The sequence below is a fragment of the Aethalodelphis obliquidens genome, unplaced genomic scaffold, assembly GCF_003676395.1.
Source record: "Aethalodelphis obliquidens isolate GAN/ISIS:26980383/991018 unplaced genomic scaffold, ASM367639v1 scaffold12, whole genome shotgun sequence".
Lineage (NCBI taxonomy): Eukaryota > Metazoa > Chordata > Mammalia > Artiodactyla > Delphinidae > Aethalodelphis > Aethalodelphis obliquidens.
Window position 1 is genome coordinate 70,388 of NW_020837956.1, and position 19,794 is coordinate 90,181.

The window sequence follows — 19,794 nt, forward strand, 5'->3', positions numbered from 1 at the left end:
ATTATTTAAGTCATCTTAAATTTCCTAGGAATCTGTGGGCTAGGAAAGCCCCAGGTATAGCACTCAAAGATTCTAGAAATTCTCTCTATACATAAGCATGCTTTTTACAAGTACTGTGCCATTAAAGAATAGCAGGAAGGCACAGAGTTGCAGTGTCATATGCTATTGTCATTCTCCCTAACCACTCTGCAGAGTTTACGTCCAGCCGTTTTCCTTTCCTGCTAATTTGCATGGTTGCTTCTTGATGGTGGTGATTTTCTATGTGTTAAGCTTTGAGTGATTCATTCTTACACCACTCTCCTCCCCTTCCCTGTTTATTTGGCACAGAGCTTGTAAAGCTCAGTGACATTTGACTCTGTTGCTGACTGGATTATGGGATGCAGAAAGCATGTATATATCATTGAGTGAATCTCTGAGTGATGGCCTCGGCATCATGTCAAATCACGGGGTCATCCTCTCTCATCATGTCACATCACATCATGCTTGACATAGACACATAGCTCAATTCTGAGTATCCAGAAGTAATCGGGAAGTAAGACTTCACAGCAGTATAAGCAGTGCTTTCAGATACAGGAAATAGAGAAGATTGACCTCTCCATTTTCTATTTTTTACCACTGCAGATACAATGAACCCTGTTAGAAGTTGTGCATATAAATGTATTCATATCTCAATGAAAAAAACAAAGCATCTGTACAAGACAGGAATTTTCTTTCTGAATTTTTCTCACAGTGGTAAGGCAGTGCTCTTCCTGTGTTTATTATTGTTGATACGATCTAATTTCTGGAACCAGGTATTAATATAAAGGATTCTGTTCATAGAGTGAGCTACATGATAGTTATTAGGGATTTGCAATGTGACAAATCAAACTAAAAGTATTCAAAAAGAGCTGGAGTATGCCATTGAGAGATTATTTCTGCAAAGTGTCTCCACTGTTAAATCAATCCAACCTGATACATTAGGCTTCTGTTGCCTGATAAATCTAGTGTATAACTCTATTAACCATTAGCACTGAATGCTTCCAATTTTAAATTTTGCCTTGATTATGGAACTCTAGGACACTGGATATTAGTCCCCGAACCTCCTCTGCCTTTACTCCTCCATCTTTAAGTCTTTTCCACATCAGAAGCTAATAAAAAGGAAAAACTAATCTGAATAAAACAAGATTCTTGAAAATTAATGAATGAACTAATTAATGAATAATTAGCTGATGAACAAAATTTGGATCATATGAACTATATTGTTCATATTGGTTGTGCCCCAGGAATACCCAGGAATCTACAGTAGTGAGAGCTGGGCCTGTTTCTGAAGCTTTCACCAGTGGAGAAGTAAGTTGTTCTTTCAAGAATATGGAAGTTGTCTTCAGCCTCCCCGGGAACTCGAGGAGTACTGGATGGAGGTTTTACCACGGTCATCAGCAGAATTAACTTTAATGAGCACTGTGGATCCAGTGAAGCTTTCCTTAGCACCCTCAGCCTCATGTTCAGTAGCTTTTCTGCTCATTTTACTCAAGATATTTTGTTTTCTCCTTTATGCTTCTCTTTCATTCTCTATCAAATCTTCCTCTCCTGCCTATGCCTGACAGCGTAATATGCTATTCTTCTCAAGCAGTTTAATAGGAATCAAAACCTTAAGCACAGAAATGAAGTAATGGTCATTGGATAAGTGAGGGGTGTTTAGGATACAGTAGACTGAATTGATTAACCCTTAAATTATAAATATGGTCAAAAATATGGTCTATTTTTATGTAAATTTATCTCTGGTCTATCACATTACTCTAAAGGGTTTACATTGCCATCAGTTAATATTATTTATCACAGACTGACTGGCAGGATGTGTTTTAACACGCTCTTGTGAAAAATACTTCCTCATTTAAGCTGCTTGTAGATTCAGCATGGGTATGTCACCACTGCTCATAAAGCTAATGCAAATTTTGGCTACATTCATAACATACTGTGTCTTGATCAAGGGCAGTAATATTCCCTCTGCTCTCTGCTGATCCTCTTGCATCTGGAATACTGAGTTCACTTCTAGATGTCTTATGATTGTGCATTGGATCATTTCAGTTGGATTACAAATAAAAGGTCAAATGAATACATGTATTGAGATAAAAAGACATATTGTTTGCTTAACTTTAAGGATGTGGTAGGAAACCTCCAGTTTACTAAAAGGGATCAAATGATTCCTGGAAAAGCCTTTCTGATGCGAGGTAAGGGTGAAGTTGGAACAAGTTTGGATTAGGATTAGAATGAGGTTAAAATGAGCTTGGAGTGAGGCTGGCATGTGCCTAGGGTGATATTGAGATGAGCACAGGTTGAGCTTTGGGCAAGTTTAGGGTGTTACGGGGATAGGAAGAAGCCATCAGTGAGTCTAGAGAGGCACAAGAAACACTGTCAAGCTTGCACAGCAGGTTGATATATCCTAGTGGATTCAGGGCACATGTTATGCTGGTCAACGTAACACCTCCAGACAGAGTCAACCTAACAATGGATAAAATCAACTTTAGCAGACTGCTGCTGAACTTTTTCACCATATTTATTATATTCAGTCATCTGAGCATCTCCTATGCCTGAACCCTCACTAAATCCTCAAATATGGAAAGGGAATTTAACAGGATGTTAAAGAGTCAAGAGTTACCCAAGGCTTAAGTTGGAGGTTTGTCTAGAAAAAAATTTGGGAAGCCATGGTTCTTGTCACCTAATAATTGAAATGAGGGGCGTAACATGAAAGAAACAGCAGTCTTGGTCTTTAGTTTATCAGATAGCAGAGTTTGAATGGGTACCTGGAGGTTAGTGGGAAATGTTTGTGGAAAGCTTTCTAATAATAAGAGCTATGCAGTGATGGTATAAGCACCCTTATAACCAGGGGAGTTCCCGTTTCTACAAGTGTGCAAGAAGAGGCTGGTGCATTTTGCCTTCAATTGGAAATGCCATTGAAGGATCTCAGGGGTCTTTTCTGAGACTGTGGCCCTGAGCAGCTTTGAATTTTCAACCATTTCAGTTTCAAGATTTTTCCTTTTGAAGAGATCACTGAGTTTTCTTCTTGAGGTAAAAACAGAAAGGAAAGATGTTAATGTCTCTAAAGCATCTAGCAGATACCCCTTTTCCTTAATCACTGTCTTCCTTTGACTCTTAAAGAAAACATATTGGAAGAAAATTGAGTAACTGAATAGAACATGCTGTCTAATACAGAAGCATTTCTGTTGGATGAGAAATATCCAGCCAGGCAATAGAAGATTTATGGTACGACTCACAAACACATTTTATTGAATATTTTCAAACTATTGCTGACCACCAATTCTTTGTACTTCTATTTTTGCTCATTTAAAAAAAGCAGGTTGAGGCTCCAGCTGCTAAGCCAGGAATGCTCTTTTTCACTGGCAGCATTTTCCTCTGTTGGTAGAATCCACAGGCAATTGCTTTGATGCTTTTTTGGAGTTACATTCGGTGTCTGTCATAGTTCATGCAAAGATAAGCTGATTGGGTTGTCTGGTTGGTCGCAGATGCTTTTGGCTTTAATGCTCCATCAATTCTCTTTGAAAATGAAGTCCTGGGCCAATCCCATCTCTCAAGAGACACTTGCAGATGACTTGTTCATGATCAAAAGGCAACATAATTTCCTGATATCCATATGCTTTCTCTGGAACTTCTTTTGGTGCCCTCACAATTGATGTTTCTTATAAGTGGATGACAGATCATCATTTAGAAAAGGTCTAGACTTCATAACTGTTTCCTCAAGTGTTCCTACAAGTGAGAGGCAAGAGGGCTGAACTGGTTTCTCAGAACTCCAGGGAGTGGGTTCTAGAACCCAGAGCCATGAAATCACCGCCTACAAAGATAAAAAACTGGATTTATTGTTTACTCTTGCATCATGATTATAGTAAGTGGGGATTTGTAAAGTAGAAATTATCCTCTTTTTTCAGTTTTTAGTCTTAAATGTCATGTCTGATTCACATATTTCCTCCTAGACAAACTTACTTACAATCATTTTGTTACAAAGAAATTCAAGGAGCTAGGTAAACTAGTGATATGATTGTATACAACATAGTTTTGCTGGAACTAAGGCTTTAAAAATTGACAAAAAATTATCCAAGTGACATCTTTGAACTCCATCTGACACTCTATATGTTACATGCTTCTCTGTAGGGGCAAGCATGAAAGGCAGATAAAGATCCTTCTGTTTTCTATGTTTGTTTTCCAAGAAGCGCATATCCAACTAGAGGAGAGAATAACAGGGCTGAGCAGTAGGACTGCTCTGAGAGCCAGAGTCTATGCTTTTTGAGGAGGGACAAAGGGACAGTGTGGCACTTAAATAATGGACTTATTCAAGTTGAGCTTCTGAATCTCATTTTTCCTTCCCCAACAAATCCCCTTTTTAAATTTATTTTTGGGAAGAGATGTTTGGACTAGCTCTGTGTACAGTCCTGATTGAAATGGTTCCCACCTTGTATGTGAGGGAGGAGGAATGACAAAATCCTTAATTAGAAAAGTATTTAAGAAAGTTACATAAACATCTGCAATAATGCTTTCATTTGCATAAGGGAGAAAGATGAAGATGACAGTGCAAATTCATAATGTTTTTGGATGGTGTCAAGGAGCAAATCATTCTATCATCTTTTTCTTCTTTAAACAAAGCAATTGGAGTTTTATGAACAGCTTGGAAATAGAAAGATTGAGAACAAAGCCATCTGTCAGCTACCTGTTTTATCACTCAGGTTTAACCTTGCCTTCCAGGGTTGTGAGCATTCCAGAGATTGTTTGAAAGATGTGTGTGTCCTGTAAGCAGTCATCATCAGGAAGCAAATTACTGAACTGAAATAGTGAACTTGTCACAATGATTAAATTTAGTATTTTTAGAAAGGGGAAGGCTCTATGCTGGTAGTTTATGCAAATGATCTAAAATATTTATTTCAACAAACCTAAGTTTGATATTAACACCCTTATTTTATAGACAAATTGAGGCTGGATAAATTGCATAAGCTCATATAGTTGGTACAAGCAGAGGTGGGATTTGACTCAATTTGACCCCAAGCTCACTCTAAAATCTCACTCATTCCAGGGTCTCTGTTTTTTTTTTTTTTTCTGGTGGACAAGATAAATTGCTTTATAGACATCATAATTGTTCTCTCTCTCAGAAGGTTCCTTTTATATTTGACTTTCTATTGTTTAAGTGTGAGCTTGAGAGAGTTTCCTAACAGTTACCTATCTTCTACTTCCCAGAGATATAACATCACAGAAATAATTTAAAAGGTTCAAATGCAGGAAAAGTAGGTGTTACTTCCATATATCTAATTGTCTATGGGCATCTAGGTCTGGCTATTCTACAGGAACCTCAACTTCAAGAAGTCAAAAACTAAAGAAATTTTCCTCACACTGATGTTTCTGTTTTATTTTTCTCAATTTCTGTGAATGTCATAAGCCTCTACCCAATCTTGTAATCTCTAAACCCAGGTTTTACCCTAGGTGTCCATTCTTTAGCCTTCTCTTATCTGTTTCCTCAGATTTATCTTGCTTACTATTTCCAGCTTTCCATTGTGTCATGTCCTTCTGTCATCACATCCCAAAGGCAAACACGTCTACTTGAAATTCTCCAAATTTGTTTTTTGTCATACAGCCCATTCTGGTATACGCTCCCCATTCTCCCCATATATTTACATAGTAGGAGGTAACCTGTCTTTCAAGATTCAGCTCAAAAATAAACTCCTTTCCAAAGCCATTCCGACATGTCCCTATAGATAGATATATATCTCCAAGCATTCTCTTTTCTTTTCCTCCCTGTATTCAGATGTCCAATGTTGCAAGCATAACTTATTTCCTTCTTTACTTTTCTAGTTTCCTTGACTAGACTGTAAGTTCCTGACGGCAAGCTTTGTCTTATTCCTCTTGGCGGCAACAGGATCTAGCACAGTGCATGGCTCATAATCAGTTCTCAGACGCTTTGTTGAAACCAATAAATTGAGAATGAAAGCAAAATCTTGAATGCAAAGACTCTAAAGGACATCAGACTAGCAATGGTCTAAAAGAATAGATCAATAATGAACTGAATAGTGCGGATCTTACATATTTTACATTTGTTACAGTCAAGAAGCTTGTAAGAGAATTTGTAAGTTAGTCTACAAAAAATACTATGAAGTTCCCTTTCTGAGTATATATACATGAATTGTCATTTTTCTATAAATGTACTTCATTGTGGGTCTAGAACAAAATTGTTTAGCCTAAAACAGTGGCAAAAATAACAGGTTCATCCCTAATAAAGTGAATGAGTTATCGTAACAAGAGGTTGGCTCTAATTTATGTTGATAAAACAATATTTTCTCATGCTCATTATGAATGTATAACGTGGACCAGTATAATGGCAAGCACCTCAGAAAATTAGAAATAATTCATTAAATAAATGAGATATAATTGAAGAAAAAATTTTAGAAAAATCAAATATTGAAAACCTGATAAGCTGAATTGTCTGTGTTTACATATGTTCATAATTTATTTTCCCCAACTCTCTGTATTTAGCTCATTTGGAAATCATCTATGAGTTGCAGCTGTTGCCTAAATCGTAAGTGCTTCTATATTCTGAGATAATAAGAATCAATTTAGATTCCAGTGCCCCAAAACATAATCAACTTGCATATAAACTTCATTGCTTAAGGGCAGTATAGTAATTGAGAATGTATGGGTATAATAACTTGGGTTTCTGAGAAATTATAAATGTTATTCTTTTTTCCTTTGTTTCTTCTTAAACCACTCTGTTCTGAGTGCACCTTTTACAGTCCACTATTGGATGATCTATTTTTTTCTTTAAGTTCATGCTATTTGGTTGGAATAAAGAGCATATAGGCTCACAAATGACAATTTTTAACTGGGAGAAAATAGATTAAACAAAACCAGGACATGGGCACAATTTTCCACATGGTTTTCATATCTGGGATTTTGGAATAGGTACCAATAGTTGAAGCACATGGTGAGGGATGATGAGTTCTGGCTCAGCTGTGTAGCCGCCTCACCTCACATCCATATGAATGTGGACAGGTTGCTTTAATTTGGTAAATGGTTCTCAGGCATTATTAGAAGCACATTTATCCAGTTCAGTCTTTCAAATTGTAGTTGGCCCAGTCTACATTTGCTAACATTTACTGATGGTGGTGACACTATCCCAGTGGTTTGTAGTTTGTACTTTAATTGTTCCATATGTGTATGAGTATACTCAGTATTATTGAGTAACTGTTTTCTTTTTTTCCGTATCTCTTTGTTTTCTCTATCTTTTAGCTATTTTTCCCTTCTTCTTTCATTCACTCACTCAATCAAGTCCCATCTGAATACTAACCAGGTATTGAGCTGCTCAATTCTGGGCTTGTGACCTATGCCTTTTCTTCAAGGAAGGCAGCTATGCCCTTGTTGAAAATCCTTTCTCCTCATACTTCCCCCTCTCTCCTTCATGCTACCACTCCATCTTCTCCTCTCTGAAGTTGTGCATGTTATCATTTATTGAGTAGATATTATGTGCCAGGCCCTGTACTGTCACTGCATATATATTATTACATCAATTCACACAACCACCCTATGAAGGAGAACCAGTTACCTTATATTTCATCCATGAGAAAAACAGAGCCCAGTGTAACTTGCCTAAAAGTTTAGAGTTAGTAAGTAGATTCGCCATGAACAGAATCCAGTTTTATCTGACTCAAAGTCCTTTCTCTTCTATTGCTTCATCTTTACTTCTTTAATAGATTTTTAACTTAATTTACAGGTTCCAAAAAGTTTTAGAAATCAAGACACTGAACTTGTTATGATGGGTTTTTTTTTTTATGGCTCTGACATCTCTAATATTGGTTTGGCTTTCAGAGAGATTACTTCTCAAAATGAATTTGTAGAAAAGTGGGGAGTGTACATGGAAGAGTGATTATTTTCAAAATTCAATTGAATGCTGAAACTTTTATAATTAAAACAATAATTGGAACATAAAATATTTTGATGGCACTTAGTTTTTTATTTTTAGAGCAATAGATCCTTTAATAACAGATCTGTTTAATAGAGACCTTTAAAAATTGAACAGATGCAGAGCTCTCTCTCCCAGCCTGACTGTGAGGTCAGCTAGCTGCCCTTAGAGTTTGAATGATGGGGCTGTCATTTAGGTTGGTATTTGAAATCAACCTATTGCTGTGAATTTCTAAATTACAAAGTGAAGAGAGGATGGTGGGTTTATCAGCAGTATATGGAAACTAGCTTCAAATTCTTCCCCCTAATATCCCAGTTTAGAAGTCATGAAGTATTTTCCCTGTTTGGGCAATAACAGACCACCTCTTAATCAGACCAAAAAATAATTTCCTTTTTTAAATCAGTGAATATTTCCTCAGATTCCAGTGTGCATTTAACACTGTGCTTGATATTATGGGTAATATAAAAATACTTTGAGATATGGTACTTGACCCTAAGAAATCTACAGTCTACTTGGGCTTGCAATATATTTGTTGAAATAAATATTTATCATTTCAATAGATTTTGAAGATCAAGAAGAGGAATAAACTCCACAAGTGAAGTTCTTCTTTATTCCTTGGAAAATTTTTGTTAGGATACTTTTGTTTGATTAGAGCAACACACTCACATCCTCAAATAGAAATTAAAAAACTGACATAATGATAATAGTTTCCACTTCCAGTGTGTGACATCAACTTATCAAATAGTCTAGGTTGCAGTAATACAGAGACATTTGAATCTAGGAGAAAACTAAAAGGTTCTTGGTATAGTAAACATGCTTCTAAGTAGGGAGATACATCAAATATCATGTTAACATTCTTAGTATTACGGCAGAATATATAGGTATGTTGGAGGGGCAGTATATGTGGAGCAGGAAAACACAAATGAGATGGAGATTAGCTTGTGGAGAAATATATGCAAGAAGTATCTCAACACTATGTCATTAAAGATGGTAAACAATGTCATCTTCTAATCTTTCATCTTAAAACTGCATAGATTCATAATTAGAATTAGATCTTGGATTTTTCACCTTTCCTCTAATTACTAGGTAAAACCACAGCAGCTTGGTGGTTATCTTACCTGTTGATGTTAGATATTAGACTAAGCGTTAAGATACAGTTGTTATGGTGATGAGAAGGGGAAGGGAATTATACATTCTTTTGTAATATGGAGGGTATTTGGATCACAAAGCCATCTAGTGAAAGCCTCCTAAGGGACAGTTTTTTTCTTATGTAGATGAAATGTATTGGTAATTGTAGTTTTCCACTCAGTCAAGTTCAGTTTAGCATTTGGATGCAGCTTTGGGATAATTTTGTAAAAAATTAAAATTCTTGGAGTAGATTCTCAGTGAAACTGTATTTTACTTTATATGTATTAACTCTGTGCTAGGAAGTTGAATGAACCAGATCTTTTTTCATGCCTTTGGAAAAGAGGGAACATTATATGATATATGACATCTTGTTTTTTGCTGACTATGTAAAACTTTCCCTCTGAAATCTGGTTAATACTTTCCTGATTTTCCATGTTATACACATTAAAGATTGGTTTACTAGGCAAATTGTGAATACCAGTCTCACTTTTTATTACAAATAAATTAGGTAAGTTTATGGGTGGACTAAGTAATCTAAAACAAAAACCAGTTTTGTTTTGGTTTTTTTTTAAGCTAACCTAATTGTTATTTTTTCCTAGGAAAATGTGTTATGTGGTGATTTCCAAGTCCAAATGTAATGATTTTGGACTGTAATTCCAAAATTATTATATCTATCTATAATTTCAAATGTCTATAGCTTTTAGGATTTTATGTTAAAGAGGAAAAAGAACTGTGTATAATCAAAACAGTTGTAGTAAAAATCTTTGAGCCAATCCATTTTCAAGATAGAAAAGGATAATAATTATTATGATCATGGATATGAGTAAATTGGGTTTGTTAAAATAACAATCTTTGTTCTAATCTCATTTCCTTACCTTTTTTTTTTTTTTTAAAAATCCTGAACAGCACTTTAATTCTTTCTGCCTCCTTTCTTTCCTTTTTCTTTAAATCCCCACTATCCAGGTCAATCAGAAATTAATTCCTCTTATCTCGTTTGCAACATTTCTTGAATCTTATCTTACCTTTTTCTTTCCTTTGCCACCAATAACATCTAGGCCTTTACTTCCTCATACGTAGATTATTGCTTTGTTCTCTAAAATAGTTTCTCTCCCACTAATATTGCTTCCATAAAGGTCAAATTTTTATATAGTTGCTGGATTAATCTCCCAAATGTATAATTTTCATTAAATTCAGCTTTGAAAAAGCAAATACTCTTTTACACTCAATTATAATAGCAATTTGCACCTTTATGATAAAGACCCATTTCCTTTTCCTAGTGCACACGACGTTCCATCATTTCCCTCCATTCTGCATTCCCAACGCTATCCTCATTTTAATCCTCTTCTGGATTTTATGCTACAGCCAGAATGGTTTAACAGCTATAACATTCCATCTTCTAATGTGTTCATCCACTCTCTATCCCCAGCACTCCAATTTGTAGTGGCTTCATTTAATTCCATCAAAATCTAAGGTCCAATACAAGTTTTACCTCCTTGATAAAGAATGTGATGAAACTATCCTGCAATGCTTTTGTCTACCTAGGAATTTTCATAGCACTCATATCTATACACCTTTATGGTAATTTGGAGAATGCATGTGTTTGTGTATATGTGTGTCTGTGTATTTACATATGTACATACATATGCATTTATACATGTACATTTCTTTTTCTCACACACATATATATAGATATCTGAGTTTGGAGTCAGGCTTACTGAGTTTTCATTCTAGTTTTGCTGTTTACAAGTCATATGATCTTAGATAAATTACCAAAGTTTTCTTAAATTAGGTATTTAATTACCAAAGTTTTCTTAAATTAGGTATATAAAGTGGAATAACAAAGAGTACTTACCTTTATTAGTTTCCTAGGGCTGCCATAACAAGGTATCACAAACTTGGTGACTTTAAACAGCAGAAATTTATTCTCTCCCAGTTCTGGATGCCAGAAGTCTAAATGCAAAGTGTTGGCAGGGTCATGCTCTCTCTGAAGGCTCCAGGGGAGGATCTCTTCTCACCTCTGGAAGCTTCCTAGCTTCTGGTGGTTGATGGAAATCCTTGGCCTTCCTTGGCTTTCAAACGCATCACTCTAGTCTCTGCCTCTGTCTTCACATGGCATCCTCTCTGTGTGTCTGTGTGTTTCTGTTCTATCTTCTTATTAGGGCACCAGTCATAGGATTAGGGCCCATCTGAATCCAACATGATATCTTCACTAATTACACCTGCAAAGTCTATTTCCAAATAAAGTCACATTCTGAGATTCAAGGTGGACATGAATTTTGGGGGGACACTATTTAATCCAATGTACTACCTCAGAATTGTTTTAAGGATTTAATGAGATAATCCATGTAAAGTGTTTGATGAAATGCATTGGTGCATGGTAAGTGCTCACAAAGTCAGATATTATTACTACTACTAGTGCTGTTGGACAGATTTCTTTATCATCAAGGGACCATGTATATGATATCAGAGACTTTAGCCATTTGATCATGCTTGTTCAAGATGTTTTTAAAATCTGAAGCTCAAATATTTAATAAAGAGAAAGTCATCCTCTATAAAAAGCAATAATTATCAAGATTTTTGTAACTTCCTTTTTTTTCTACCATGATATATTTACATATGTCAATGATTACTTGCAGTCTTTCAGAATTCTCATCCCTGTTTTTGATAAAACAAAAATGAATCACTTTAACACTATTAGAATTTCTTGATGGAGTACACATTTATAGAAATATAGGCATAAAAGATATAAAGGGGATAAAATTTCAGAGGGATGATTAGGGTGCTTTTAGTCTGGTAGAAACAAGAAAAGAAGTTAAGGAAAGAATAAGGATACCACTGGAGGAAGATGCTGTACTGTGTAGAGATGTTAGAAAGCTTAACTATTCAGTTTCTGTTATGCTTTGTTCTTCTTTATCAAGGAAAGTAACTTAAAAACTTACAAGTATAGGATAAATAAACATAATTAAGAGAAAATAGAAGTACCAGACAGATACTGTGGGTAATTTGCTCTTTCAAATCAAGTCACTTCTTCAGAACTAAGTGAATACTTCTGGGAGGGAGGTTGAACAAAGATGTAGAGGTGGGAAAACAGCCACTGTTGCTAATTTTCAAGAATTGCAGAAAATGGGGGAGGTGCTAGAAGAAAAGGCCTTGCAGAATCCCTGGCTTAGCGTATAGTATTGGGTTGGCCAAAAAGTTCGCTTGAGTTTTTTCTATAACATCTTATGAAAAAACTGAATGGACTTTTTGGCCAACCCAATATTTACCATACTGTTTTTAAGTGGGCTAATAAAGTTAATATCTCCCCCAGGCAAATTTTAGAAGACTGACCACGGAATTCACTAAGAGTAACGAGGTCACACTTTTCCTTTTATAGTAAATGATATAGGAATGAAATAATCTAGGTATTTGGATATTAGCAGAACATTTGACAAAGGTTTTTATGATGTTCTCAGTAACAAGTATAATAAATATGGGAATGACAGTATCATAGTTCGGGAAATTTGTAACTGGCAACACAACTCTATCCAAGGAATTTTAAATGTATATAAAACTTAGAAAAAATATAATAGGTGGGAAAGTGGACTCACCTTTCAAAATTATCATAATATGGATTTCTGGTCAACATTGCACCATGAGTTAACACTGTAATGCATCTTCTTTCTTTCAAACACATAGATAAACCATGACAAGACAAAATAAGAAAACACGTTACTATGCTAAGAAAACAAAAACATAAAGAAAAAGAATCTCATGGATCTGAATCAGATGATGAACAAAAAATGATGAATGTAGATGGACTACACAACTGCTGGCCCTTGACCTCAGCAGGAAGTTGTGGTTTCATTTGACCCTTGAGGGAGAAAGGGGACTTAAGTACTCCATGGGGGATGGGACCCTGAAGAAGACTCCTTGATTGTATCCAGGGACTGCACAGGAGGCTTATGAAAGTAAACTGAGAGAAAAATAAAACCTTGCCATTATATGTGGTATTGGATGTAAGCAAGCATCTGAACTAGAGAAATGGACAGTCCTACATAACCTCCCAACCAAGACTGAACAAAGCTGTGCCCTGGATCATTAACTGGATTTGCAATTTTATCAACATCACAATGGGCATGAGCCCATTAGAGGACACAAGGGTCCTGAGGGTTTGGAAAGTGACAACTGCAAAACCTTGCAATGTGGAAGGAAGAACACAGAGAAAGATGGAAAGAGAAATAATATCAGAAAACAAAAACTAAATATTCAAAATGAACTTGGAAACCAAAATTCCAAAACACATGAGTAAATGTAATCCCAAAAGACAGCCCATCAACACTTAGAATGTGGATTTATTCCCAAAGAAACTAATCATAAGAATAGTAGTGCAAGGTATTTAAAATAAGTTTGCCTACAATACTTAAGACAATTTTTATGAAAGAGCATGGCGCTATAAAATGTATTAGCATAAATAAAACAAGGACAGGTTCTTATGTAAAAAGAAGGAGTAATAATGAAAAATATAGCCATTAAAATATTTTAAAATGGAACAAATTAGATGAACTCTAGACTGTACATGGTGAACGAGTTTGTGAACCAGAACATGATGCTGAGAAATTCACTCAAACCAGCACACGAAGACAAAGAATACAAATGTAGAGTTAGTAGATATAGAAGGGAGACTCAAAAGTTCCAACAGACATCTAAAGGAGCTTTAGGGGAGAATGGCAAGAACTGTGGAACATCAATATTTGAAGAGATAAAATCTACAAATTTCCAGAATTAAATCCCTGAATCCTGAGACTGAAAAAATGAATAAAATAAATCTACAACCTGGAAGATTATTGTGGAACTATAGGACATAAATAATAAGGAGAAGCTCTTAAACCAGTAAGACAAGATAGATTTCCTTCAGAGGAATAGCACTTTGATTGACAGTTGACTTCTAGACATGAGTAGAGACTAGAAAATAGTGGAACAGTGGCTTCAAAGTGCTGCAGTCAGATGGTATTCAGCCTAGAATTTTACTCCCCGCTGTATTATCAATCAGGAGTTTCTTTTCCAGACCTATACCAATTGAGATTTTAAATTTTTATTAAAACTACTTTAGGAGAAAAGATGTTTTTTAGCACAGAAGTCAAAACCATGTAAAACGAGTACTGACTATAAAATAACATTTTAAAAAGATAATTGTAAACAATTGAACAAGAATTAAAGGAGGCAGGAGAATAATTTTCGAGGGTAATAGAACTGTGGCTCTGAGACGTATTTGGGATGAGATGGAAACTTAGAATAACTTTTGCTCTGTTATAGTAATTTATAGTTAAGTTTGTTAGAAATTTAAGGACAGTTACCACCTTATACCCAGGAGGATGGCTACTATAAAAAAATATCAAGTGTTGGAAAGGACATGGAGAAACTGGGACACTTGTGCCCTATTGATGGGAATATCAGATGGTGCCGCTGCTGTGGAAAGCAGTATGGGGGCTCTTTCAAAAGTTAAAAATAGACTCACTCTATGATTCAATGATTCCACTTCTGGGTGTATATCTAAAAGAATTAAAAGAGGGTCTCGAAGATCTATTTGTACACTCAAATTCATAGCAGCATTATGCACAATAGCTAAAACGTGGACACAATCCAAATGTTCATGGACAGATGAATGAATAAGCAAAATGTGAGGTATTCATACAGTGGAATATTATTCAGCTTTAAAAAGGAAAGAAATTCTGACACATGCTACAACATGGATGAACCTTGAAGATATTATACTAAATGAAATAAACCAGTCACAAAATGACAAATACTATGTGATTCTATTTACAACAGTTACCTAGAGCAGTTAGATTCGCAGAGACAGAAAATACAATGGTGGTTGCCAGGGGCTGTGGGGAGGGAGTGTGGAGGGTTATTGTTTAGTAGGTACAGGGTTTCAGTTTTGCAAGACAAAAACAATTATGGGGATGAATGGTGGTAATTGTTGTATAACAATGTGAATGTATTTTATACCACTGAACTGTATATCTAAAAATAGTTAAGATGGTCAACTTCATTATGTGTATTTTACCACAATAAAAAATTGGAAATAATGTTAATTACTGAAAGAGTAGATATATAATGTATGACACATACCAACAAAGGGAAAATATAATGCTTTATGAATTCCAATAGAAGAAATAAAAAGGGAAAATAAAAACAAAGGGACAGGTTAATATCAATACATAGATGAAAATTAGGATGATAGAAGTCAGTAATATAAATCTCAACACATTATCAGATATATTCAAATATCCTGCCTTGTGATGATACTAACAAGAGAAAGACCTAGAGAAAAACCATGCAGAAAATTTGAACATAAAGGGATAAAAAAGAATATATCAGGGAAGTCTGAATTAAAAGAAAGCTACTGTGTCAAAATTAATATTAGGCAAAATAAAATTTAAGGCAAAAATCATGTATAAGAATAAATAGTTACTATATACTAATAAAAATTAATCTACCAAGAATATAAAACAGTTATATACTTGGCATCATTCTGATTATTGAGGAGTAAAAGTGAACAAAGAGCCAAAAATTCCTGCCCTTGTGGACAGAACACAGGCAAATTTGAAAAATACACAATCATAGTGGGAGATTTTATCACACCTCTATGAAATTGAGAGGAAAAAATTAGAAGGATTTAGAATGTTTAAACAAGGAAACTAGTGAGCCTGATCTAAAATATATTTAAAATTCTATATCCCATTTGTAAAGGTATATATTCTTTTCAAGTGCCCATAGAGCAAAAATCTAAATAACTTGGAATAAATTGAACAAAAGTACTTAAGGTTCTTACTGAGAAAAATATAAGATATTATTGAAGGAGATTTTAAAAATCTGATTAAATGGAAATATATAGTCATGTATGTGGTCACTTAATGTGAAAAGTATCACTTAATTAACCTATACATTTAATTTAGCTTCTATTTATATCCTCACAGGAACTTTCCTGGACAAACTGATACTAAAATGTACATTGAAGAGCATAAAGCCAAGTACAATTAAGGCAGTTTTGAAGGGGAATGTATTAGTCAGAGTTCTCCAGAGAAACAGAACCAATAATATATAGTTATAGGAAGAGATTTATTATAAGGAATTGGCTTATGCAATTATGGCGGCTGAGAAATCCCATGATCTGCCATGTGCAAGCTGGAGACTCAGGAAATCTGGTGGTTTAATTTCAGCATAAATTCAAAGACCTGAGAATCAGGGGAGTTGATAGTACAAATTCCAGTCCAGGGGCATGATGAGACTCATATTTCAGTTCAAACAGGCAGACAGGAAGCAAAAGGGGCAAATTTCTTCTTCCTCTATCTTTTTGTTCTATTCAAGCCCTCAGCAGATTGGATGATACCTACTCACACTGGGGAGATGATCTACTTTACTAAATCCAACTATTGAAATGCTTATCTCATCAGGAAACACTCTCCCAGACACAGCCAGAAATAATGTTTAATCTGGGCACCCCTTGGCCCAGTCAAGTTGACACATAAAATTAACCATTGCAGAGAGGAACATGGTAAAGATTCTTCCCTACCAGACACCAAGGCTAATTATAAATTATAGTTATTAAAGCAGTGTGGGGAAAATGTGGCATTATTTCAGAGATTAAATAAAATAATTGAAAAGAATAGAGAATCCTGAAATTAACCATTAAAATATGAAATATGACAAATGACAGAGTGACATTATAAATCAATGGGGAAAGACTGGAGCACTTAATAAATGGTACTGGGACAAAGCTTATCTCTGTGGATAAAAAATAACATCAAATTCTATCCCATAGACACAAGTATATATACATCCCAAGAAGATGAAAAACATACATGTGAAAACCAGAATTTTAAAACTTTTAAAAGAAAATATAGGTTATTTTTATGACCCCATGGCAGGAAAACAATTCTTAGACTAGACACAGTAATCACAAACCATAAAGAATAATATTCACAAATTTGACTACATTAGCACTAAAAATATCTGTACAACGGTAAATTATAAGCCACACATTGGAGAGATTGAATGATTTTTATCAGAATATATAAAGTACAAAAAAAAAAAAAGACCAGAAACTCAAGAGGAAAAAAAGACAAAGTACATAGGCAATTCATGGACAAAGAAAGCTAGGTGGTCAAGCACTGTAAGCAAAGACTCTTAGCCTTGTTGGTAATTAGGGAAATGCAAGCAAAACCACAATGAAATATAATTCCCATCAGATTAGCATAAAGTACCAAGTCTTATAATACCAACTATTGTCAAGACGGTGGAGCAACAGGGCTCCTGGTATGTGTATAAATCGGTTCAATCCTTGCTCCTCTTTACTACAGCCTAGTGACTTTATGTCTAGGTTTATACCCTAGAGAAACTCTTCCAAGTGTACTTGAGTACACAGATTTTTGCAGCATTTAGTTTTTTATTTTGGTTATTCAGAAGTTAAAATGAATTGACTGGAGCTGTATGTATCAACCCAGACAAATCTCAGAAGTTAAATAGAATAAAGCAAGTTTTAGAATATGACATGTGTTTAGTTGACACTTGAACAACATAGGCTTAGGAGAGCTGACCCTCTGAGCAGTGGAAAATCTGTATATAACTTAGAGTAGGACCTTGGTATCCAAGGTTCCTCCATATCTATGGTTCCACATCCCCTGGTTTAACAAACTGAGGATTGTGTAGTACCACAGTGTTTACTATTGAAAAAATCCACATAAAACTGGACCTGTGCAGTTCAAACCTGAGTTGTTTCAAAGTCAATTGTATGTGTATGTGTCTGTCTATCTATCTATCTATCTATCTATTGAGAGGGTGATAACATTTATGGAGAATTTTAAATTTATTAAATATTTCTGTATTATTTATAGATACATACATATGAGGAAGACTATAAAATGCAGAGAAGTGATTCAAGGTAAATTCAATATGGTGGTTAGTTCTGGGGAGAAAGGAAAGGAGATAGGATTTGGGAGGATCACACAAGATGATTCAGCCGTATTTATGAAGTTTTTGCTTGTTGTTTGATTTACTTTGCTCTGATTTGCTTTGTTTTAATATTTAAAACAAACATGGCAAAACATGAAGACTGTTAACGTTAGTTGGTATATGAGCATTTATTTTTATTATTTTAGGGTTTTCTGTATATTTAAAATATTTCACAATAAAGGTATAGTGTAAATTTATTTTAATACTGACCTAAAATAAAATGGGGAGCAAGGCAAACTTTCAAGCTAGGTTCTAAAAGTAGATCCAAGAGACTGACTGACTTAAGAGTTCAAGTGAAAATGTCTCATGGCATTTAGTTAACTGCAAATCTCTAGAGATCAAAACTAAAATAAATGCAGTCGACTCAATTAAAGATAGATTTTGGGTGAAAAAGAAAGAATTTGGTTGTCCAAATTGGATGGACTAATGGTAGCAGTGTTCGTTGTTCTTGGAAAGTGTTCAAACAGAACTAGTGACTACAGTCAGTTTTGTAGGGAAGGGGGTGGTATTTTGGGTGTAAGAGTCAGTAAGATAAGTACTAAGGTCTCTTTCAATGACTACTGCTAAATATGATCATTTATTCTTTTACTTTGTTGATTAGACAGGCACTTCTTATAGGGTTTTTCTTTTTTTGTAAACATCTTTATTGGAGTATAATTGCTGTACAATGGTGTGTTAGATTCTGCTTTATAACCAAGTGAATCACTTATACATATACGTATGTTCCCATATCTCTTCCCTCTTGCATTTCCCTCCCTCCCACCCTCCCATCCCACCCCTTTAGGTGGTCACAAAGCACTGAGTTGATCTCCCTGTATATGTGACTGCTTCCCACTAGCAATCTATTTTACATTTGGTAGTGTATATATATCCATGTCACTCTCTCACTTTCTCACAGCTTACCCTTCCGCCCTCCCCATATCCTCTAGTCCATTCTCTAGTATGTCTGTGTCTTTATTCCCGTCTTGCCCCTAGATTCTTCATAACTTTTTTTCTTAGACTCCATATATATGTGTTAGCATAAGATACTTGTTTTTCTCTTTCTGACTTACTTCACTCTGTATGACACACGCTACGTCCATCCACCTCACTACAAATAACTCAATTTCGTTTCTTTTTATGGCTGAGTAATATTCCGTTGTGCCATATATTTGCCACATCTTCTTTATCCATTCATCCGATGATGTACACTTAGGTTGATTCCATGTCCTGGCTATTGTAAATAGAGCTGCACTGAACATTTTGGTACATGACTTTGAATTATGGTTTTCTCAGGGTATATGCTCAGTAGCAGGATTGATGGGCCGTATGGTAGTTCTATTTTTAGTTCATTAAGGAACCTCCATACTGTTCTCCGTAGTGGCTGTATCAACTTACATTTCCACCAACAGTGCAAGAGGGTTCCCTTTTCTCCACACCCTCTCCAGCATTTACTGTTTGTAGATTTTTTGATGATGGCCATTCTGACCAGTGTGAGATGATATCTCATTGTAGTTTTGATTTGCATTTCTCAAATGATTAATGATGTTGAGCATTCTTTCATGTGTTGGTTGGCAATCTGTGTATCTTCTTAGGAGAAATGTCTATTTAGGTCTTCTGCCCATTTTTGGATTGGGTTGTTTGTTTTTTTGATATTGAGCTGCATGAGCTGCTTATAAATTTTGGAGATTAATCCTTTGTCAGTTGTTTCATTGGCAAATATTTTCTCCCATTCTGAGTGTTGTCATTTCATCTTGTTT